This window comes from Magnolia sinica, chromosome 14, assembly GCF_029962835.1.
Source record: "Magnolia sinica isolate HGM2019 chromosome 14, MsV1, whole genome shotgun sequence".
Lineage (NCBI taxonomy): Eukaryota > Viridiplantae > Streptophyta > Magnoliopsida > Magnoliales > Magnoliaceae > Magnolia > Magnolia sinica.
The window spans coordinates 75470569-75496852 of NC_080586.1; the positions used below are offsets into that span (position 1 = coordinate 75470569).

Here is a 26284-nt window from a genome sequence, read left to right on the forward strand (position 1 = left end):
TTGATCTCGTTTTCATGAGATCAGACGGGTGTAAATTAGAGTGGATTCCATCACAAAACCATGCCCATGAGACAAAGCAAACAACAAAATCAAACCAATTCACAACCAATCTGAGTGATGTATGAATGTCAGGAAGAGTACCATCATCCTACCATGCCCAGGAGACGATGGTGAACAACAGGGCTTCCTGACGTCATAACATCAAAAGGGGAAAGAAATACTCAAAGCCATCACAGATCTATTGTAATTCAGTCACAACAAACCATTAAAAACTGAAAGCATTCCATGAAATCAAACTATTATCGAATTCAATTTAATAAAAAAATACCAGCTAAAAGTCCCCCATCACGCTACAAGCTTCACCTCTTAGTCCTAGCTAAGAGGTTTAGCCACACATAAACATGGTGAAGCTATATATAAAAAAATAATAACAAAGCAGCAAAAGAAATATAACAGAAAAAAAAACAGAAAACCTCTTATTTGCTTCACCTTCTCCCTTCCAATCTGAGATCCCCCTTCTCTCTCTCCTTCTTCTCCTTTTATAGAGCAAGGAGGGGTGGTGGAGAATCAGCAGAATCGACCCGCTGGAGTGCGGAATCATTCGCAGCAGATTCCTCGCGGAACGCTGCTCTACGCCAGGAAACACATAACTTGATTGCGTTTGAAATCCGTTTGAGAGGAGTCTTCCCCCCTTTGAGAACTGCCAACGTGGTGAGTGTAAGCACCCATTGTATGATCGAATGGACGGTTTGGATCGATGATCCGTTCACGAACAGTGGCCCGCAACTGCCCGCAACTTCCGATTTTCCCGGACGCGCGTAAGGCTTACGCGGATGCGCTGACGTGTTCGGTGGAACCCGTGGTGATGTTTTTGATGAAATCCACCCCGTCCATCAGATTCCTCTCGATTTTTCGGTCAGAATGGGCTGGTTTTTGTTGAGTTTTGGCGTGGTCCACAGATTATTCTCCCTACCGTCCGTCCTGCGTTTAGACTGTTAAAATCTGATCCATGTTTTTTCAGGAAAAACTCCACCTAGGTGAGGGTCACGCCCTCCCTCTGGACTCAATGGACGGTCCAGATTGATGATTTGGATGAAAACTGGGCCCCACTGCACAGAACCGGTGGACGGCGTGAGTACGCTGTGTCCGTGTTTGAATTGGAGAAGAGGGCGTTGGTCAGCGTGCACTGACCGACTTTGAGGAATTCAGTGCACGGCTGGTGCACTTGTGTACCGTGCACACGTGATGCACATGCGGTCCTATGGAGATGCTCGTGAGAAATTCGCTCCGTCCATCCGTATTGTCAGCTCATTTAACGCGTTGAGACCAATTTTCAAGCACATCTAGATAGCAGGCGGGCCCAAAATCAATGGTTTTATGGGCTGATATGTCCGTTAGGCCACTTCCACAGGGATCAAATAGATGAAATTTGATGTGTACGGTTACTTTATGGTCCTCAGGCCACGTATGAAGTTTCGAACTCATCAGATGGTGGGAACCCTATGATCTTGCATTTTGGATGTCTTTTAGGTCTGTTTAAGATGAGTGGCTGGAATTTCTCTGATCTCTGACGTGTAATCCTCGATCGTGGTCCCATGGGGCCCCGTCCAATGCCTTGATGACGCCTGAGCTTTAAATCCATGCTTTTAGCATCCTTTCCAGTCTGTGCTCGTAAATATACTCTGCATCACAAATACGATTAAATCGGGCCATTAAACAGTACCATGCTTGTAAATCCATGCAATAACTGGGTCTGATATGCAATATTTGACCCACAACATATATATATATATATATATATATATATATATATATATATATATATATATATATATATATATATATAGGGAAATGCTCACCTGTGCACCAGTTCGCACAAAACTGGTGCGAACTTTTTTGAGAACCCATCATACGTGATGTGGATCCAAAATCTGAACCATTCATGTGAAGCAGCACCTCGTGAAACCCTCCGAGTCCAAGTTTTACTTTGATCTAAAACTCTGATGGGCCATGAAAAATGAAAACAGTTTCCTCCCTTGATTTTCATTTCTCTTCGCTATAGCCCACCAGAATTTTAGATCAGGGTGAAAATTTGTCACATGGGGTTTCATGGGATTCCGCATCACATGGACCGTTCAGATTAGACACCCATGGCACGTGTGCAAAGGTGCGCACATGCGTAGGTGCGCAGGTAAGCATGATGCTCACCTCGGTATCAGTTCTCATAAGAATTGGTGAGAACTTTTTGAGAACTCATCTCACGTGATGTGAGCTCAAAATATGAACGGTCCATGTGATTCAGCGCTCCATGAAGCCCCCAAGGCCCAACTTTTACCTGATCCAAAACTTTGGTAGGCCAACGGAAACAGTTTCCTTCCTTGATTTGCTTCACTCTTTATGTCACAGCCCACCAGAGTTTTTGATCAGAGTGAAAGCCAGGCCTTAAAGGTTTAATGGGATGCTATATCACATGGACCATTCAGGTTTTAGGGCGATGAGTTTTCAAAAAGTTTTCACAGGATCTCATGACAACAGGTGTGCTAGTGAGCATTGCTATATATATATATATATATATATATATATAGAGAGAGAGAGAGAGAGAGAGAGAGAGAGAGAGGCGTGTCTGCTCCTGCAGATAGATAAAATAAGATAAAAACATGATAGAGAGAGAGAGGCGTATCTGCTCCTGCAGATAGATAAAATAAGATAAAAACATGATATCTAACATCGACAGTGCATTGATGACAATAGAAATCCATGTCGGTGCATGGTGGGCCAACTTAGTTTCCGAAATGGTTTCATTTCATTCTCTCCATTGGTTGTACATCTCATCTGGACATATAGAGTATTCCTATTTCACCTTACTGAAAAGGACTCGTGCGTGACAAATGAACAGGGAACTACTTTTTCTCTCACAAACGTGCCACATGCTTGGGATTTCCGGTCCATGCGAAAGGTCAGCCCAATGGTGAAGATCATCTAAGATGAAAATAAGACTGATCTATTCATGAATTAAGCCATACCTTTACGTTGGTTCATATCATCGTCGTTCATTGATTCCTTCTGATCATCTGGACCACCTGTTGCTTGGGTTCCCTAATTTGCATGCCATGTTATGTTCATGTAGGGGACAACTTTTTGAACGGTTTAGATTTCCCACAGAACTGATACAATAGCCAGAAACAATTCTTGGTAAGTTTAGGGTAAGCTATGGTTACCTTATAATTTCACATATTTTACACTTACAGGATTTTTGCAAATTCCCGATTCGATAATACAGGATTACCGTATGTACATATAACTATTTTTACTGCAAAATTCCTCAAAATTTTGCAATTTTCCAAGCAATGTCTGGACAGTTGTAAATTCCCGTGAGATACTTTTTTAAGAGAGGAATTACTAAAAGGCTCTCATTTGTTATTTATTTTTATCTTTTTTAGCAGTAAAGTCAAGAATTATAGTGTTTATGTGGTATGTGTATAACATCCAAACCGTCCAACATATGCAACTCATCACAATAATCACAAACACAAAAAATAAAAATTTTAATTTAATTATCACGTCAGCCACACTTGAATTTGGGCGTTTCTGAGTAGTGTAAATGATCTTTTATGGTTTAGCCTTATGATTGAACCTGCAATATTGTTTGCTTCTATGATAATCTTGATGTGGTGCAACTATTGGACAGTTTGGATGTTAAACACATACAACATAGAGCTCATAATTCTCAATTCTCCACCTTCTAAGGGAGAATTAAACAAAGGCATGTATGTAATTTCTCCCCTAAAAAAGCTTTGCTCGGCTCAATTCGGTCAGCGGCTCAGGATAGTTTGAGCCGAATTTGAGCCCGTGACATTTTCTCAAATACATAGTGCTGATGTAGAGCAGGTCGCAGACGCTTTCATATCCAAAATGGATTAGCGAAGGCCCGATCAGAGGCAGAAGTCATCAAGATCGTCAGAAACTTAAAACAGGCATATCTCGCAAACTGGAGTAAGTTATTCAACATACAATATATGATTTTTGGGGTAGGATGAGCTACTTTAGCCAATCAACCCGATTATGCTGGCTTACCCATGCCAAATTTGCAAGATTCCATCAGATCGACGGTTAAATTTCATGTTTATTTCCGTTTTTACTATTTGTAGTAAGTTTTAGTTTAATTATAACTCTTCATCCGTTGAGCTTTAGGAGTGGTGTCCAACATGAAAAGTGTTTAAAATAATTAGGAGAATAACGTGGTTAAGCCACACAGGAAACTTGTTATAAAAAGTTAATTTACTATTTATAGTAAGTTACGAATTTCTAGGAGTTTTAGTTATAGTTTGCTTCTGATTTCTCTCACATTGCTTAGTATCCTTATTTAAAGGATTACTCGTTTATTTCATCAATCAATCAAATTTTGAATTTATTAGAATTTATTTCTATTTTCTTGCTTTCTTTTCTCGCGGATTCAAGAAGTTTCTGTGAGGAGTCTAGAGAAGCTCCGTGGAATCGGAGTAGTTATCCTTGAGGAAGATAGTGATCGACCTCATCACATTCATCCCTGCATCAAGTACATCTTCAATTTCTCCCATAAACAGTAGCAATAGTTTATAGGTATTTTATCAAACACTCGGAGGGTAACATCAAAATCAAGATTTGAGGGCAGTTTTATAATGTAAAGTTTTTTGTGGTGATTTGTTTTATTTCCATTCCTTCGTCGCCACCAACTGATCCCGCAGAGAATGTATGCACCTAAAACAACACTTAGTTGAGTCATTTCATCAAACACTTGGCGAGCAACATCAATATCAAAATAACCGAGTCACTAAGCCAATTCGATTGAGTCGATTCAAGTTGAGGTTCGATCTGAGTCGAGTCGAGCTCGAGCTAGCTCAAACTCAGCTCAAAAATTTTTTGAGCTCCAAAAACCAACTCGATTTGGTCCGAAACCAATTTTAAGCCGAGTCAAGCTTTTATGAGTCGAGTCGAGCCATGAAAGCTGACCGAGCTAACTTGACTCATGTACAACTCTATTGAACGCCCACTATTAAAAACTTCCTAGAACCCATTGTAATATTTATGTGCCATCCAACCTATTGATTAGGTCACACAAGCTTAGATGACCCAAGAAGTTCTAATGGTAGAGTATGTGCTTTTTATATATCTTGTTTTTTTGTGGGAAATCTTGATTGTTTTAAACAAAGCCATCTTCCTAATTTATTGGGTTCCAGGCAGTTTGTAGAAGATCCAGTCCATTAGTCTGTTGGGTTTCACCCTAGATCATGCCATGAAAACCTCTTGGCCGGATGCTTCTTAGCTCTTTTAGTAGAATGTGGACCGTTGCATCATTTCTTTCAGTAAGTGACCATTAATGTGAATGAACAGGATGTTTTGATCCCAAAAGTAGCTACTAGTAGAAACTGAAAGCTTGAAATCTTTTTAGAATTAATCTCTATTGTATGTGTCCAAGGAGAAGGCCTTCATGCAACTAGTTAAGGCGAAAATTTACTAACTTAAATACACCACTTTTACCAACGAAACTTTTCGTCGGTAAAAATATTTTTCCCGACGGTTTTGGTTCGTTGGTAAAAGTCAGGGCGAAAATTTTCTAGCTTAAATAGACCACTTTTACTAGTGAAAGTTTTCGTCAGTAAAAATATTATTCTCAATGGTTTTGGTTGGTCGGTAAAAGTCAGGGTGAAAATTATTTAACCTAACTTAACCACTTTAACTGACTAATATTTTCGTTGGTAAAAATATTATTCCCGACGATGTTGGTTCGTCGGTAAAAGTCAGGGTGAAAATTTCGTAACTTGAACACTTTTACCAGTAAAAATATTTTTTCAACGGTTTTGGTTCGTCGATAAAAGTGAGGGCGAAAATTTTCTAACTTAAATATACAATACTTATATCGACGAAAGTTTTCGTTGGTAAAAATATTATTCTCGACGGTTTTGGTTCGTCGCTAAAAGTCGGGGAGAATTTATGCACCACTTGTACCGACGAAAACTTTCGTCAGTAAAAATATTTTTCCCAACGGTTTTGGTTCGTTAGTAAAAGTCAAGGCGAAAATTTTCTAACTTAAATAGACAACACTTTTACTGACAAAAAATTTCATCGGTAAAAGTTGCTCTGCTTAAAACTCTTAGCGGGAAAATTTTTTAAATAGCGGGAAAATTACTTTTACCGACAAAAATTTTCGTCGGTAAAAAAATTATTCCCGACAAAAAAATATTTCGTTGGCAAAAGTGTTATTTTACCGACGAAATTGTTTTCGTCGGTAAAACGTCACTAAAAACGCTATTTGTTGTAGTGGCAACAGATCTTATATGTTCCATCAGCTGAGAAAATAACAAACACACATGAGAGAGGTGCAAAGCATGGTGAGGGATTGGGACCTTGGAAGGCATTATATATATATATATATATATATATATATATATATATATATATATATATATATATAAAGAGAAATGAGTCCCTTCGGCCAATTTTATACATGATTCCAACCGCAGCTATTTGTCCGTTGGAGCTCTCATGAACCATGTGCACCTCTAGATCATAGCTACAACAACCACCATTCATCATGAATAAAATGAAAGAAGATAAATATCAAGTGTACTTATCCCTAACGACGTAGGTGCATAAGACATGAAGGTAGTACCATATCTCTTGCCATTGATGGTGTGCTCTGAAGGAGAGTGCCAGTGGCACTGTTGTAGTACATATTTAATTCCATTGACATAAATTGATCCCGGCCCATTAACCCATTCTAACTGCATCCACCAATAACAAGAATCGAGAATTACAAGAGAAATAACATCTTTTAACGTATCAAAATGTCACGTGTTCCCTATTTAATGAACTTCTAAAAACAAAATTATTCCCTGATATTGAAGATTTTAGAGAACTGTTTTGTTCTTCATGGCAAACAAAGAGTTAATGTTCCATAAGGCATACATAACTCATCCCTGCATGTTCATATGGTCCCATTGAGGCCACACTAATAGATGGTCTAATAATAAGAACTCTCCATTTTGAGGGAGCTAGTGAGATGGGCCAGAATTAGCAAATTGTTGAAATTAAGGATGATTTGTTCATTGTCAAGTATAGTTTTTTTTTTTTTTCAGAAAGCTTGCGGCAAGGACTTCTCATATACCACAAAAAACCAATTACATTCGGGGAACCCCTAGGAATAAAAGACCATTGTCAAGTATAGTTGAACGTCCACATTAAGATCCATAAATCAATAGTTATGATCATTATTTAGTATTAGTATGAGACCGTGGCCTATGGAAATAACACTGACAAGATGGATGGTTGGGACCATCTGACCTTCTTCACACGTCGCGATACAATGTTGGTTAGGGTGACTCCAGGAAAATGTAATGGGAGAACCAAAACAAATATTAGACAGTTATATTCTAATATTACCATTATATATATCATGTCCCCTGTTCTTGAGCGTCGCATTGGATGGCTTGTAATGCCTTCTTAATCTTCCTAAATGGGACACTACTTGCACTCTTTCATGCAATAAATCGATTGGAGACTGCATATATCTCCATTCTTACACATTGCCCACTCCTCATGTATATCTCCCCAATGTTCAGGCCCCTTGCCACTCCCTTTCACATAATCAAACTCCCTCTCATCCTCTGCACCATAAAATGAAAGAAAAAGAAGAAGAAGAAGAAGAAGAAGGTTAAGACCATATATTTGAGAAACATGAAAGAGAGAAACATAAAAATAATAGATTTTATGTTGTTCTGAAAATCCATTACCAACTTCTTGTGATGTTGTTGGGGCTGAATGAAAGATAAGGAAGAAAAGGAAAGCACAAAAGAAGATGATATGGGTGCTTGTGTTCTTCATATTTCTCTATAAAAACTCAGCAAAAATTAAAATAAAAAGAAAGAAAAGAGCAAGTAGGCTTCTTGTTTTCTTTCTATTTCTCTTGTTTGAAAATTTTGGAGGGGAATGATAGCTTATATAGAACCCAGATACTGAAATTTCTCAAGAATATCAAGTCCTATGTGTGAATAAGATGAATGATTAATACAAGTCAACCATGTTTTATATTCAAACGGTCACCCATCAGACAAATGGCTAGGATTCACCTATGAGGTAGGCAAAAATTGTATTCTAGTTGAGATCACCTGCCATTCCTTTATTTTTTTTTGGTGTGGCCCAGTAAATGAATTTTTGGATCCGATTTTCACGTCATTTAATATTCTCATGATGAGGATAGTGTATTCAACTGCTCGGATGTCCCAAAGATAGGACATGATGTTGGCTCGAAGGTCCCGTTACATGCGGCAGCACTGAGGAGATTGGTTTAAGAATGTTTTCAAGAAGCCAGAGAATTTGACTACTGTAGTTGCAACTTTTTATCCATTTTCTTTTCCCAAAAGTCCAGAACTTACCTTCCCAACTTAGACGTTGGACGTACGGGCGAGCATTTGAATACACAAATACCCCTGCCTTGCTTTTAGAAGCGCCAGATTGGTGCTATGTGGGCCCCACCACGAGGTATGTGTTTCATTCATGCCGTCCATCTATTTTTACAGATCATTTTACCATAAAATCCAAAAATGAGGTATAAAAAAATCTCAAATGACCACATTACACGAAACAGTGTTGAATGAGGGTTGACCATTAAAGCATTTTGGGGGCTATAAAAGCTTTGGATCAAGCTGATCTTTGTTTTTTCTCTTCATCTGGGACTGTATGACCTAATGAACAGATTGGATGTCAAATAAACAGTATAGTGGGCCTTAGGAGGATTTTAATGGTAGATATCCAATCACTACTGTTTTCATGTGGTGTGGTCCACCTGAGATTTATATCCCTCTCAATTTTGGGATAAGCCATGACATGATCTGTAAAAATGGATGAACGGAATGGATGAAACACATACATCATGGTGGGGTCCACAGAGTACGGACCACCAGCCACGGAGCTGGTTGCAGGGGGAGTAGCCAATCCGTTTCCGACAAGGATTAGATACGGTTGAGTGGTGAGTCGGCAACTGAAGTGACGTCACCAAGTTCTGTGGGCCTCACTAAGATGTATGTGTTATATCCATACCGTCCATCCATTTTTAGATATCATTTTAGGGTATGAACCAAAGAATGAGGTAAATAAAAATTTGTAGTGGACCCCACCAAAGAAAACAGTGGGGAGAGTGATTCCCACCGTTGAAACTAATCCTAAGGCCCATCATAATATTTATTTGAAATCGAACCTGTTCAAAGTTTTTTTTTTTTTTTTGAAAAAAAAAAATATGAAAGATGCGAAAACATAAATATCAGCTTGATCTAAAGCTTTGTAGCCTTTAGAAGTTTTTAACGGTGAGCGTCACTGTCCCACTGTTTTCTGTGCTGGGTCCACCGAAGATTTGGATTCATCTCATTCTTCAGATATTGCACTAAAATGATCTCGCCAAATGGATGAAAGGTGTGGATACGAAACATACATCATGGTGAGGCCCACGAGTGTCAGCGCTCCGGTCAATCCGCTTCCTAAAGGGAGGCAGGAGTACTTTGGTCCAAATGGTCGTCCGTACGTACGTGAGAAGGTAGGTCTGACTCTTCCGAGAAAGAAACAAGGTAAAAAGTTGAGTCTACAGAGGCTAGTTTCTCTCAAAGCCACCGCATTAAATGCGTAGGAGGTGACGTATGGGACTGGAATCCTCCGCTACACGTGTGAATCACGTAATGCGTAGAACACCCACGTAATGCGTAGAACAGCCATATCTGTGGGGCCTATCATGCTGTAAATGTAAAATCTACTCCGTCTATTACGTTCTATGCTTGATGTTAGCCCAGAGGAAAAAATTCTACATCGAAAATTTAGAGAAGCCTCATCGCATGGAATAATAGGGATTGGATGCTGATCATAGCCTTGTGTGTGGGGCCGGCTAAAAAACAAATCTATGGTTGGCCAATAAGATCTATTAATTTGGATTCTAATTTTTTTTCCATTTCAAATAATGTTTCACACCTGATGGACGGAGTGGATTTAACATATGGAACTTTTTAAGCCCTAGAAAGCTTGAGTGTTTTACGCGCACATGGTGGAGACAATTCCCATGCGGCCGTGCTGACGAAAGCTCGTGGAATTGAACGTTGTCTATAACGGCCGGAGGGGGAGCGGATTGCGTCCCAGAGCGGGCAGGAGCTTTGAGTGGCCAAATTGATGAATGGATATTATCCACACCGTGCATTTTTTTTATTTTTTTTTTAATATCATTTTAGGGTGTATTACAAAATATGAGGCAGATACAATGCTCAATTAGACCCTTGTATATGGCTAATGTTTGGTATTATAACCTAAAATGATATGAAAATAATAGACGGGCGGTGTAGATAAGACACATAAATCACGGTGGCCACTCAAAGCTCCTGCCCGTTCCCAGCTGGAGACGGGTGGGGGTAGGACGCAATCCGCGTCCGTGCCCATTCCAACGAGACCAACTCCAGTTTTGTTCGTTGCATCTAAACATAGGCATCTACGGTTTCTAAATCTAGACCATCCATCTAGTTGGTCCTTGTTCCAAGAACTCAATACCAACGTGCTATGCTCGTTTTCAATTTTCGAATTTTAAACGGACAGGAGCCATTTAGTACCAATGGTTGAGCTATTAAATGCGAAGTAATATAAAGCTGAAGATAAGATTATTTATTTCCTTTACTATGACCATCAACATAAACGTTAACAGGATTGATGGTCTGGATTCTTCTATGATACAACCAACAACACAACTGACCTGCGACAGATAAAAATATGTCCGTCCTTCAATGAACCAGAACTCTCCTCCCTTCGAAGAAACCTGCCAACGTTCACGAAAAATTGGTGTTTGATGTCTTTTAGTTGGTGACACTTGTCACCCTCTGCCTAATGAACTTCAGTCAAGTCCATCTTCCCGCTCTCCTCGCAGTTTCCTGTGATTGACTGTGGCCCACCATCACACAACGTGTCACGATCTGACTGCTCATCCTCGTTCAAAATCTAAAATCAAAATCTAGAATGATCATATTTTTCTGTTGCCTGATCTTGACTGTGGGCCACCTCATGACATCGTAATAACATTAAATTTGCGTGTGGTCAGGGTCTCAGACAGCCAATTCACGTCTGGCAAGGAAGCCGTTGAGATCTGAGTGCTTGAAAAGAAAAACAATCTTGTACATCTCCCTGTACGGTACAGGCCATATATATATTTATAAGACCGTCTGATTCTTGCAACTGCTCTCTGATGAATGGCCTGAAAACTACAATCGAAGTGGATAGTCTGCATAGGAGGGAAATGCTGGGGTGCTCTCACAGCAATATAAGTTATATAATTCTCCTGGTTTCATTAGGACACTGGCAATTCAATTGATTGGTCGAAGACTGTCCACTATGCCCAACACAGATTTCATGGGAGACCATTCACATATTGGATCAATCTACAATCATAGTGATATAGAGCGGGTCGCAGACAATTTCATGGCCAAGATGGATCACAAAAGGCCCGGTCGATGACAGAAGTGATCCGGACCGTCAGACCTTAAATCAAGCGTATCTCGCAATCTGGAATAAGTTACCGGACGTAAAATATATGATTTTGAGGTAGAAAGAGCTACTTTAGCCACCCAACCCTGGTCTGCCAGGTTGCGCAAGCTGGATTTGCAAAATACCGCCAAATCGACGATGTTTTCCCTATTTTAATTCCATTTTTACTATAAATAGTAAGTTTTAGTTTGATTATAATTCTTCATCCGTTAAGCTTTAGGAGTTGCACCCAATGCAAGAATTGCTTAGAATAATTAGGTGAAGCCAAATAGGACACTTTTTATTTTTGGCCAAAAACCTTGCACACTAATAGACATCACAACCATCTATAAATAGTAAGTTTACTATTTATAAAGTTGTGAATTCTAGGAGTTTTAGTTATAGTTTTCTTCTGATTTCTCTCCCATTGCTTAGTATCCCTATTTAAAGGGTTGTGAACTCGTTTATTAATTTCATTGATCAAGCAATTTCGAAGAGAATTTATCTTCTATTTTCTTGTTCCTTTCCTCGTGGATTCGAGGAGTCTCTGTGAGGAGTCCAGAGAAGCTCCGTGGATTCAACTAATTACCAGCCTCTAATATGAATGGTTAAGATCATTTACATAAAAATAGGTCCAATCAACAATTTAATCAATATATTTGTTGCAGATCATCGCAGATTGCTAATGATTCCAAAGAACTACTTTTTTTTTTTAGAGAATCCTAACCATGGAAAATTAAGGATGGATAAGATCATCTGATTAAAGTTGTATAGTATCCCACAAAATGTGTTGTGGACTTAATACACGGTTTAGATCAATCAAGTGGACTGTCCAAGTAATCACATCCAAAGGGGAGCAGTATACCTTATAGTGCTTTGATTGTACTAGTGTTGGATCTAGTGCCTGGAAAACTAATGTATGCTATAGTCAATTAATCGTGCATGTGCATGTGATTAAGGCGATCACAACCATAGATCATGATGAGCAAAGACATCATCAGTAACGAGGGATATTGGGAGAAGAGCCTACAGACATAGTTGTGGATCTCGACGACCGAAGAGATAGAATAGAGGTTGATCCTTCCCTTCGCGGAGGAGGGAAACAAGTGTTCACACCCCAAGTGCAGGGTTGTGATGTAGTAATAAACTCGGTAAGACCGAGGTCGAATCCATAGGGACTGATACCTATACGTTATCTGAAACCAAGTAGAACTAGAAATCGACTAAGATGTGATCTAAACCTAGTAAAATTTAAGAAATAATTGTAGAACAATTATCTAAAACTTTAAGGAATTCAGAGGAAGGAAACTAGGGATTCAGAGGATCCACTTGTAGAGATCAGGGAGAAATTATGCCTGCTTCAAAAATCATGGAAATCAAACTGAACCTACTTGATCTAGTCTTCACAAGATGAAAGGTATATGAATTAGAATGGATTTCATCATGTAACCATGCCCAGAAGACAAAGCAAACAACAGGATTAAACTAATTACCAACCAATCAATAATGTATGAAGATTAGGAAGGGTATCGCCATCCGACCATGCCCATGAGACGATGGTGAACAACAGGGCTTCCTGACGTCATAAACATTAAAAGGGAAAAGAAATATTCAAAGCCATTGCAGACCCGTTGTAATTTCAGTCACAACAGACCATTAAAGACTAAGAAAAATATTCCTTTAATAATCAACTAAAATCAACATCAGTTCAGTCTAAACAAAAGGCACAAGCAAAAAGGTCCCCCATCACGCTGCAAGCTTCACCTCTTAGCCCTAGCTAAGAGGTTCAGCCCAACATGAATGGGCTGGATCCAAAACAAATACAATAGAAAGAAAAGAATGGAAAAAAGAAAAAAAAAAACAAAAATTACTTTCCTAGCTCCCTGTCGAACATCCCACGTTGAAGCCTTCCAAAACGAGCCCTCTCTCTCTATCTAACGTCCCCTATTCAAGCATGACCTCTTCTCTACGTTTGGAACTCTTTTTATAGCTTTTGGAGTGGTAGAAATCGGATTTGGGAAGCTATCGCACGCGCAGCGAAAGCCTTTTCACAGCCAAGTTCGGGGCTTCATAACTCTCGCGTTCCTTACATTATTTCTGTAAAATCAACGTCTCTTGGAAGTGTTTTGGCTGGCCTACACGATGGACGGTTCAGATCTACCATATGATCAAAGATGGTGGGCCACAACTGCCTGGAAAGTCCGATTTCGCGGACGTGCGTAGCCTTTCGCATGTCCGGCGCTGACGTGATGGGTGGGCCCCACAGAGGTATTTTCTGGAAAATCCACCCCGTCCATTGGATTCAGGATGAAATTTCGGTCAAGAATGGGTGGTTTTGAACATCCATTGACGCGCCCGAGAAGAAATCACCCCAAAATCATTTTGAACGTCGCAGAACCGCTTGTTTGTGGCCTTTGTATCGCGCACATGTGCATGCATGGGTGTAAAATCTCAAGCAAAGTTTTGTAGTAGTCGAGGCCTCTACACGATGGACGGTTTGGATTTCCTCATCAGTGCGATTTTGGGGCCCACTAGCGTCCGTAAAAACGGACATCGTCCGTCCGTCTCACCGCGTGAAACGGCAACTGCCGTATTTGGGAAGGAGATGCGGGTCAGCGCTGCTGACCCGCCTTACACGGTACGGTGCGCAGCTGCACGTGTAACCTCATTGTACACGCGCTGTATATACGGGGCCCATTGTGATAGTCTATCAAAATCCAAACCATCCATTTGTTTCCTCATCTTATTTAAACCGCCGAGACCAAAGTTGAGACAGTTCCAGATATCAGGTGGGCCCAGAATCAATGGTTTATGGGCTGATCTGTCAGTTGGGGCACTTCCATAGTGATCTGAGGGCTGAAATTTGATATGTACGGTTAATTTATGGCCCTCAGGCCATGTATAAAGTTTTGAGCCAATCAGATGGCGGGAACTATGTGATCTTGCATTTTTCACTAATTTCGGGCCTCTTTAACGTGGATGGCTTGATTTCCTCGGATCCCTGGTGTGTAATTCCATCGATCTTGGTCCCCTGGAGTCCGTCCCTTGCCTTGGTGCATTCTGAACATTAAATCCGTGCTTTTAGCATCCTTTTTCAGTCCATGCTCGTAAATACACCTTGCATTACAAACACGATTAAACTGGTGCATTAAATAGTATCATGTCCATAAATTCAGGTAATAATTGGGTCTGATATGCAATATTTGACCCTCAACAAGTGCCAAAAAATGTTGAGGTCAAAATCTAGATCACCCTCCACTCAATGCGGCGAACCTTCGACGAATTTTTATAACTCAAGTGATTTATGAAAAAAACAATTCAGATACTAGAATTCTAAGATTCATGAATGCTGGCATTACTTTCTCTTCTAAACTTAAGCACACGGTAACTTCATAATTAAGTTCAAAATATTAGTCCATCAATTAGAACAATTCTAAACATTGAATTCCATGGATGCATAGTCTAATCTCGAATTATCAACATTAAATTTCACTTCTCTATTTAAGGATATCCTTGGTAACCAATAAGAGAATTCACGATAACCAGAACTTGCCTCACACATTATCTTTTTATTCTTTTAATTTTTGACTTTTACATTAGAAGTAACGCCAAGAAGAGGGATCAAATCCTTGCCTATAGGGAGCAAACCTAAAGTAAAGACTGTACACCCAACTCTTTTTCAAATATCATCCATGGGGAATCGAATCCTCACCTATAGGGAGCGAACCTATGGTGAAGACTGTTCGCCCAATCCATTCAATTTTCCAAGTTGGTTCCTTTCATGTTTAGTGATTACCAAGTTAATCTTTCAATATCGAACTGAAACCTTAATATGCATGCGAGATGTGTCCTGCGAATTCATGTCTCAATCAATGTTTACAAATTCTAGTAATGGATTAACAATTCAAACTTAGCTGTGAAATTTAATAGATAACTGAATCCAAGAGTCATAAAGTACCAACATTACGCATCTTGAAATTCTAAGTGCCTTAGATGGCAGTCAAAATCACTTCGAATTCATCAGAAAGCCTGAAATATTAAAAATTTTCACAACTTTTGCTCAAGACCAAAAAACACTGATTAGGAAACCTAATCTCCCACCCCCAACCAAAAATCTACATTGTCCTCAATGTAAAAGAAATAAACATGCAATGCACATGGGACAAAATAAGTAAATGAGAAGTGATGGGAAGATAATACCTGAAAGAATCAAGAGGCTTTCCATAGCTATTTACGTAAAAGGGGGTCAGTACAAGAGAGAAACCAACAAAAGTAAAGACAAAATCCTACCTATACTACTTTCGCAGGTGCTCTCGATTGCATTTAGCATATGCAACAAGCCTTTAAACCCCTAGGTTGCCCCTAGTGGACGAGTTGTAGTCTCGTGAGGGTTTGCAGTAATGTTACCCACAAACATTGAACTAACTAACTAGGAAAATGAAATGGAATGAAAAGTTAGATTGGCTCCCATGAGCACTAAGTTTACTGTCTATCCTAAAACAGCATAATGGAAACTACCCTAGTCCTAAGAAAGCAAGAAAAACTATTGAGTCAAGCTGCAAGGTTCCTCTTTCGGCCAATATCTTGATAAGTTTCTCAGTAAGTTCCTCAACAGGATCATCCAAAAACCCTTTTTGCAATAGGCTTGGACGCCTTGAAGCATGACCTTCCAGAGAAACTTATGTACCTCATAAGAAATTTTCTGTTGAAATGCTTGAGGTATCCATAGCATATACGATTCACCTGTGACAGAAGAAGTTTCATCGTTAGTATCCCATAGTGAATCAGAAACTACAGGTAGATAAAGTTTAGAAAACTTCACAAGAAGTAATGTAGTCTCAACACATTCCGAAGTGTCAGATTTCGGTTCAATTTTCAGCTCCTCCTCCCTTAATGGTAAACATTCAGGATCTGTGGAAGAAGGGGCTTCAAAGTAAGGGTTTTCTCGGTCAGTGATGACTACCGAGATGTTGTCTTGCAAGGCATTCACTATGTCTCTTATCATGGGATCATTTGAATCTGCAAAGTGTGCCTAACAATCATCAAAAGAGTTGGGACATTCAGTTGAGGGTGACTCATTTTTCACATTAAAGCTTGTGATGATCTGCCCAAGGAATCCATTATCTTTAAAGGTAAACGGAGGTGTGCTCTCTCGCTCCAGCCCTACACAGATAGATTGAAAATCAATAGGGGAAGCATCGATGTGATCACTTTGTTCACTGAAACTACTCAATCGAGGTGTTGAATTGTCAAATGTGTACAGCTCAGATGGTGGCCTCAACTTAGTGGTTTCAATTTCCAAGGTTGTAGCGAGCAACTCGTCCTTCTCCCGAATCACATCATCATTTAATTCAGAGGAGTGGTCTAAACATGTTTCACAAGAGTTAGGAGGGTCGATTGTAAGGGGCTCATCCTCTACCTTAAAATCAGACATGTCAGGTGAGGGGAGTGGCTCATTATCACCGACCACTTCATGTACATCTTGATCATTGACCTGGACCAAACTTGAGATTGATTCTAGGGGACTTTGGGCTGTATATTCATGATCATCATCCCAATAAGCATCATCGTCTAATTCCGTGCAGTACACACTTGGGATGGGGTCGCTCTCCTCACATTCTACACCTAAGTTCGGTTGAGGTTTAAAAAAACTAACCTCTACGTCATCATTGAGATCCTGTGTGTCATGTGAGGAAAGTGTGTCATCATCACTGTATTTGAAAGATACCCACGCATCTTGACCATTCCTTTGAACAGTCATCGAGATCAACTCATCGGGAAATTGAACCATATGCTCATTGATAGAATCCAACTCCTCATTTGTAATTCCAGAGTTCTTCCAAAGCGAGTTAGGATCACTTTTCTCACATTGTATTTCTGGAATGAATTGTGGTTGAGATAACCGAGCCTCCTCTACCTTATCAAGGCGCGAATTAAGCGCTTCCAACGATTTTCTCATTTCCGTGAGATAAGTGCAGGGTTGTGATGTAGTAATAAACTCGGTAAGACCGAGGTCGAATCCACAGGGACTGATAACTGTACGTTATCTGAAACTAAGTAGAACTAGAAATCGACTAAGATGTGATCTAAACCTAGTAAAATTTAAGAAATAATTGTAGAACAATTATCTAAAACTTTAAGGAATTCAGATGAAGGAAACTAGGGATTCAGAGGATCCACTTGTAGAGATCAGGGAGAAATTATACCTGCTTCAGAAATCATGGAAATCAAACTGAACCTACTTGATCTAGTCTTCACAAGATGAAAGGTATATGAATTAGAATGGATTCCATCATCTAACCATGCCCAGGAGATAAAGCAAACAACAGGATTAAACTAATTACCAACCAATCAATAATGTATGAAGATTAGGAAGGGTATCACCATCCGACCATGCCCATGAGATGATGGTGAACAACAGGGCTTCCTGACGTCATAAACATTAAAAGGGAAAAGAAATATTCAAAGCCATTGCAGACCCATTGTAATTTCAGTCACAACAGACCATTAAAGACTAAGAAAAATATTCCTTTAATAATCAACTAAAATCAACATCAGTTTAGTCTAAACAAAAGGCACAAGCAAAGGTTCTCCCATAAACTGCAGCTTCACCTCTTAGCCCTAGCTAAGAGGTTCAGCCCAACATGAATGGGCTGGATCCAAAACAAATATAATAAAAAGAAAAGAATGGAAAAAAGAAAAAAAAATAAAAATTACTTTCCTAGCTCCCTGTCGAACACCCCACGTTGAAGCCTTCCAAAACGAGCCCTCTTGTTGCCTCTCTCTCTCTATCTGATGTCCCCTATTCAAGCATGACCTCTTCTCCACGTTTGGAACTCTTTTTATAGCTTTTGGAGTGGTGGAAATCGGATTTGGGAAGCTATCGCACGCGCAGCGAAAGCCTTTTCGCAGCCAAGTTCGGGGCTTCATAACTCTCGCGTTCCTTGTATTATTTCTGTAAAATCAGCATCTCTTGGAAGTGTTTTGGCTGGCCTACACGATGAACGGTTCAGATCTACCATATGATCAAAGATGGTGGGCCACAACTGCCTGGAAAGTCCGATTTCGCGGACGTGCGTAGCCTTTCGCATGTCCGGCGCTGACGTGATCGGTGGGCCCCACAGAGGTATTTTCTGGAAAATCCACCCCATCCATTGGATTCAGGATGAAATTTCGGTCAAGAATGGGTGGTTTTGAACATCCATTGACGCGGCCCAGAGAAGAAATCACCCCAAAAATCATTTTGAACGTCGCAGGACCGCCTGTTTGTGGCCTTTGTATCGTGCACATGTGCATGCATGGGTGTAAAATCTCAGCAAGGTTTTGTAGTAGTCGAGGCCTTCTACACGATGGACGGTTTGGATTTCCTACTGGGACAATGTGTGGGGCCCACTAGCGTCCATAAAAACGGACACCGTCCGTCCGTCTCACCGCTTGAAACGGCAACTGCCGTATTTGGGAAGGAGATGCGGGTCAGCGCTGCTAACCCGCCTTACACGGTACGGTGCGCAGCTGCACGTGTAACCTCATTGTACACGCGCTGTATATACGGGGCCCATTGTGATAGTCTATCAAAATCCAAACCATCCATTTGTTTCTTCATCTTATTTAAACCGCCGAGACCAAAGTTGAGACAGTTCCAGATATCAGGTGGGCCCAGAATCAATGGTTTATGGGCTGATCTGTCAGTTGGGGCACTTTCATAGTGATCTGAGGGCTGAAATTTGATATGTACGGTTAATTTATGGCCCTCAGGCCATGTATAAAGTTTTGAGCCAATCAGATGGCGGGAACTATGTGATCTTGCATTTTTCACCAATTTCGGGCCTCTTTAACGTGGATGGCTTGATTTCCTCGGATCCCTGGTGTATAATTCCATCGATCTTGGTCCCCTGGAGTCCGTCCCTTGCCTTGGTGCATTCTGAACATTAAATCCGTACTTTTAGCATCCTTTTTCAGTCCATGCTCGTAAATACACCTTGCATCACAAACACGATTAAAAATAGGTCGTTAAATAGTATCATGTCTTTTTAATTTATTGACCAAAGAGAATTTATCTTCTATTTTCTTGTTTTTTTCGTATTCAGGATCCAGGGTCCGTGGATTGAGTATTATCCCCGAGGAAACGGCTCGACCCATGTCCTCCCTGCCAAAAGAAACTAATTACCACCTCTAATAGAATGGTTAAATCATTTACAAAAAATACCAAAACATTTAATCAATTTTTTTCAGGCTCGGGCTTGCTTATGATTCCAAAGAACTACTTTTTTTTTTTTGGAATCCTAACCATGGAAAAAATGTGTTATGGACTTAATACACGGTCTAGATCAATCAAGTGGACTGTCCAAGTAATCACATCCAAAGGGGAGCAATATACCTTATAGTGCTTTGATTGTACTAGTGTTGGATCTAGTGCCTGGAAAACTAATGTATGCTATAGTCAATTAATCGTGCATGTGCATGTGATTAAGGCGATCACGGCCGTAGATCATGATGAGCAAAGACATCATTAGTAACGAGGGATATTGGGAGAAGAGCCTACAGACATAGTTGTGGATCTCGGCGACCGAAGAGATAGAATAGAGGTTGATCCTTCCCTTCGCGGAGGAGGGAAACAAGCTCGAAATCACCGCCACGATTTCACAACCAGTCTGTTCGTGGGTAATATCCATTTTCGCTACCTTTTTTTTCAAAAGGAGGGTCATGCCCCTGAATATTTGATAATATGAACAAACGATGTACAAGCTAGACTTTCAAGTGGGCTCCACACAAAACATCGGGCCTCACCTATCATATCGGCTAATTAGAAAAATAGAACATGTGAAGAAAAAAAAAACTCATGCAGTCTAAAATCTGGAAGAACAGAGGAAGCTTAGAGCAAGCCATAGAAAGCAGCAACGTTGGATATGCAAGCTACCCCATAAACGAGTGAATGCAGGGAGATTCTCATGCAGTTAGAAGACTGGAAGACCAAATGGTGCTTGGAGCAAACCAAGGAATGCAGCAACGCTGGATATGTAAGCTGCCCCAGAATCTGACTTATCCAATTCCCCTTTTTGATTTTCTGGATCGACGAAGAGACCCAAATCCTGCACTATCCATGGTCAAGAGGCCCCAATTTTCTCGTGGAAAATCTGAGTTATGTACTGGAATAAATCTTATTGGGGCATCCGTAACTAGCCCTCTTGGCTAAAGCGTTAGCCACTGAGTTACCCTCCCGCAAAGCGTGGGCAAAAGAAAGGCGAAGGAGCTATCGCTTCTCAAGAATAGGACCCACATACTGCCAGATGTTCCAAGGGCAATTATCAGAACCAGAAGACACCACCTCTGCTATGATGCGCGAATCAGTGTCTATTATAATGTTGTATAAACCCATTTCACTACAGATTAAAATACCATCCAACATGGCCCTTACTTCAGCTATAGTGTTGGAGGTTTGCTCGTATATATATGTTGTGAAATGCAAAAATAATGTGGCCTTGGTGGCCCTTACAAAATCCTCCACCACCGCCTAAGCTCGAATTTCCTCTCCAGGAACCATCCACATTTCGCTTCAATTTGCCCAAGGTCAGTCTCAACCATTTGATAATCTTCACAGGTTCCTTTGTTGTAGAGTAGATGCACGATAGGCCTAAGGTCTTTAGCCCTATCAATTCTAGCAACGAGTTTCTATTCAGTATCAGCATACCACTCCCTACTTCCTATAGCCATGAATGAATCTTTGCAGTAACACGAGTTGTGTTGAAGGGCATGCCTTCATATTGAGCTGCATTACAACCCAACCATATCTCCCAAAGAACAAAGATCGGGGCTAAACCCCTAAGATTAAGCCATCTAGAGGCCTGTCTGCCCAGGCTGATCTGCCCGTCAATTGATAGATTAAGCCATTTTCGCTACCTCCAAGACAAGATTTAATTGGGCCAAGTTTGGCCAATTCGTCAAAATAGAAAACATTTACATCCCTACCTTCCCCATCTCAGGGAGACCAAGGGGTTTTGCATTTATCAGATTCTTTTCTGTAAACTGTGCGTGTATGACCATGAATAGGATGAATGACTGCAAGCTGGGAAGCAGGATAATGGCTATGAATGAGGCTCACGAGAGAGTGATGGCCAAAAATTTAGATGTCAATGCCATGAAAGCTAATTGACAACTTCCGACTTTCAAAAAGATGGATAAACCATCTTCAGGTCTTGATGTGTGTTTTCATGATGTCTCCAGCCTTCACCCCACTCCGACGATTCTAAAGCAAGACTTGAGACTAGGGTTTAAGATTATGTAGTTGTAGTGTGTTTTGGTCGGGTTGTAGCTCCAACCATGCCACAATAGCATTCTCTTTAGGTGCCTAAATGATTACTGATATGAGGAGGAAAGACCAGCATACGCCTTGATAGGGGAGATGACGGATCTAGAACTCGATGCATCTCATCTTCTTGAGGCTATTTGATCGTCCCCTTTCAATGCCTCAAAGGTAGACATTGTTAGGGTTTCAGATAAGGCTTTCATGCTCTCATTGCACTCTCAGAAGGAGGTCGTAGCCTTTCAAAGGGATATATTCTCTTGCATATCCAGGTTAGTTGGCTAAAGTAGCTCGTCCTAACCTAAAATCATATATGGTACGTCGAGTAACTCATTCTGGTTTGCGAGATATGCCTGTTTTAAGGTTCTGACGGTCTCGATGACTTCCGCCTCCGATCGAACCTTCTTTGGTCCACCTTGGACATGAAAGTGTCTGTGACCCGCTCTACATCAGTCCCCTTCACTTCAAAAGAACTCATCATCGAGTTCTCGTGCTGATACTCGGTCAGGTGCGCCGTAAGGATACCCGGATCAAAAGTTCTGATTAATTTACGGTCCACCTTCTTTTAATCCAACCATGCTAGGAATGTATCTATGCCACGTCCTACATTAACCATCGACATAAACACTAACAAGATTGATGGTCTATATTCTTCTATGATACAACCAACAATACAACAGACCTGTGACAGATCATAAATTGTCAGTCTTTCAATGAACTAGAACTCTCCTCCGTTGGAAGAAACCTGCCCATGTTCACGAAAAATTAGTGCTTGATATTTGAGTGGGTGGCATTTGTCACCATCTGCTCAATGAACTACATTAAAGTCAATCTTCTGGCTCTCCTTGCAGTTTCCTATGTTGACATTGGCACATCTTCCCGCTCTCCTTGTAGTTTTCTATGATTGACACTTTCATGTGGATGGACCAGAGAAGGCTTGATCGGAGGCAGAAGTGATTTGGACTGTGATCAGAACATTAAAATGGGTGTATCTCGCAAACCGTAATGAGTTATTCGACGTACCATATATGATTTTGGATAGGAGAAACTATTTTAGCCACCCAACCCTGCTATGCCAGGTTGCCCACGCCAAATTTGCAAGATTCCATCAGATCAACGGTCAAAAATCTAATTTATTTCCATTTTTACTATTTATAATAAGTTTTAGTTCGATCATAACTTTTGATTCATTGAGCTTTAGGAGTTGTGTCCAACATGAAAAGTGCTTAGAAAATTTAAGAGAATAACATGGTTAAGTCAAATAGGATGCCTACTATTTTTGGCCGAAAACCAAGAGGTCTAGTGGAAATTATGATTGTCTATAAATAGTAAGTTTACTATTTATAATAAGTCATGATTTTAGAGAATTTAGTTGTAGTTTGATTTCAAAACTTCTTCCTAGTGTTCATATCACTATTTAAGGGATTGTAAACTCATTTTTTTTTTTATTATTAATAAGTTTATTTTGAATTTTATTAGAATTTATTTCTATTTTCTATCTCTCCCCATGAATTTGAAGGATCTCTCTAAGTGGTATAAATAAGCTTCATGTATTCAGAGTAACTATCCCTTGAGGAAGACAGTGCTCGACCTCATCATGTCTATCCTTGAGTCAAATCCGCTTGAGCAGCAGCACATCCTTGGTATGAACCCTTCCACAAACCCAATAGTAGGTGTCCCTATCCCAATTAACTATGTTGGTGTCACCTAGTTGAATTTCGGATTGGCTCTTCTTTTTTTTTTTAGTCAATGGTTGGACAAAAGGGATATTTAGTTTAAAAAAAACTTTTGCACTTGATAATTTCCCAAGACACATGGTAAATTTTCCTTTCCTTTTCTTACACAATAAAATCCAGCCTGGCACATGGTTGTGAAAGAAAAGACAATTATTAGAAAACAATAACCAATGGGCTGGCCTCAGTTTTAGACCAGGAGAAATTCAACAAAGGGCCCACCAAAGGACACCCAAGATCTCACACACATGTGGAGTGCATGTCCATACAAATGGCCTTCCTTGGAAGTGTAGCATACCACGAGGATGCTAGTATTTTTTCCAAGAGTAATTAGATTTCTTAAGCAAAGAAAATATATTTTTTTTAAATCTCAATTATTTTAAGAGATTGTTTAAATCATAAAAGTCAAATTTTTTATTTTTATTACTTGATCAAAACGAAGATTTTATATATATATAAAATATTTAATAATAATTATATTATATTTAATAAATATATTTGATTTTAAATTTGTATACACATTTACATGCACTTGAACAAGTGTGCACTATTTTCTTGCAATGCTTTAATAAATTTTGCCAACTTTCAAAAGGGAAAAAAAAATCAAACCAAATATGGAAAATGTTTGCAACCAAAATTGGGGCCCAAAAAAAAAAACACTTTCCCAAAATTTCCCATTGCTTAATTTTGGCCAACCCCATAATGGGCAAAAAAGGGGTATTTGAAACCAACCCGGTGGGCCCAAATTTTAATTTTATGGTGACCCCTCCCTTTTTATTTTTTTAAAAAAAGTAAAAATTTTGAAAAGAATTTTAACCTGGAGATGGAATCTCCAAAGGGGGGAACCCAAATATTTTGGGGCCCAAAACCTTCCAAGGGAAAATGATGAATTGTTCCTTTACATCACAATTAGTTTTAGTTTATATAAATTTAACTTTTTGAAACAAGAATTTTAAAAATAAAAATAAAAAGTACAGTTAAACCTACTCAAACTCACAAAAGATAACTAAAATGAATGTTAATATAAGAATTAGGGTTGTCAACAGGCTAAGTTACCGACTTCTGTGATTCCTTCTATTGAACCGAATCCATATTTTCCCATGATATGTCATGTGCCCTTGCCTGCTACTTTGGTACTTACGTTTCACGCGCATCCACCTCATAACTATGTGCATCGGACCTTGTATTGCCCAAAATCCAAAATAACGTGAACGCACCTAACTTCCAAAGCCCCAAAAAGGGAAAAGAATTTGAAAAAACCTTACAAAGAAATAAAAAGGGGAAAATTAAAAAATTTTAACCCCTCCAAACCATGGGGAATCCCTCAAAAGGGGTTTCAACCCAACAAATTTAGCCCAAAGATTTTTTCCGAGGGGTTTCGGAAAATAATACCGATTGGCCCCCGGAGAAAAAACCCCTGGAAGCCACCCCATATTTTCCCAAAAAGGGAAAAAAAACTTTTCCCGAAAACCAAAAAATCACGGAACCCCACTCCCTTCCCCAATTGGGCCCCCTTTCCCACCCCAAAGGGGGTGCCGGGGGGAATTTTAAAGCCCCCAAAGCAACCTTTTTTGGGCTCCTAGACGAGCCGGGGAATGGCTTTCCCTTCCCAAAAGGGGGAAAACCCTTTTAACCCCCCTTTAAAATCCAAAAAAGAAACCCATTTAAAGGGTTTCCCTTAAAGATTCCCAAACCCCGAAAATTTAACCGATAATTTGATGGAAGCCCCCAAACAAGAGCCCAACTCAACCCAGCTCCCAAAGGGTTGGATTTACCCCTGGCAAGGGGGCCTGAGGACCTTTCTGAAAGCCGCACCAACAGCACCAGGAGTGATCCTCTGTTGTAAAGAGACACCTACAGGACTCGCACGCAGCTGAGGCCGGCTGGCAGAGGGGCCGCAGATGGTCGTCATCCACTAGTGGACTCCTGCCAATAGGGACGCGATGGAGGTGGATTTCCCTTTGAATCGTGCTGCATTTATGGATTTCGAGATCTCCAACAGAAGAAATTTCGAGACCAGATTGCGAGCCAAGGAGGGCTTGCTGTCGGCATAATGCGCACCCCACCACTGCAAAATCCTGGCATCCACCGATGTAGCTGGCAGCACACTAATCCCAAACATGACGCCCAACCGATTCCAAGCCTAGCCCGCTAGCTCGCTGTCCAGCAGCAAGTGATTGATGGATTCCACCAACGTTCTTCCCGCTAAGCTGCTACTACAACAAATGCACTTTGACGTGAGCTAGATCCCACGAACCTGAACCGTGTCGTCAACCGGAATGGCCCTATGTAGCACCTTCCAGAGGAACAACGATATCCGTGGGGGCATTTTCGCATGCCACACCCATTTTGCCCAGCCTTTCCACGTGCGAGGTTCTTTGCTAACCGACCAGGCTGAGCTGACTGAGAAGCATCCCGATGGAGTAAGCAGCCAAAAGGGAACATTTGGGCCATCTAATAAACAAAAGCCCTGCCGAAAAATGTAGTCAATTACATCTTGGGGAAGGAAAATGAACATCGCAGATGGGGGAAGAGGGCCATTTATGCCCAGGAATTGATTCACCTGCTAGGACCGAAATGAGGGAGGAATTTGAACCGTCACTAGACTTTAGAGGGGGCCCAGGCCTGTCCAGTTGGTGTTCCAGAGGTTGCAGCTGCCAGACCCAAGCTTCCACTAAACCGTGGCCTCTAGAAGGGGAAACAAAGCGCAAACTTTCTTCCATAATGGGGA

The 26284-nt window shown here is 40.4% G+C and overlaps 1 pseudogene; it reads right to left on the minus strand.

The window, feature by feature from the left end:
* Positions 1–539: 539 nt before the first annotated feature.
* On the minus strand, positions 540–25465 carry LOC131225024 (alpha carbonic anhydrase 7-like; annotated as a pseudogene).
* Positions 25466–26284: the final 819 nt, after the last annotated feature.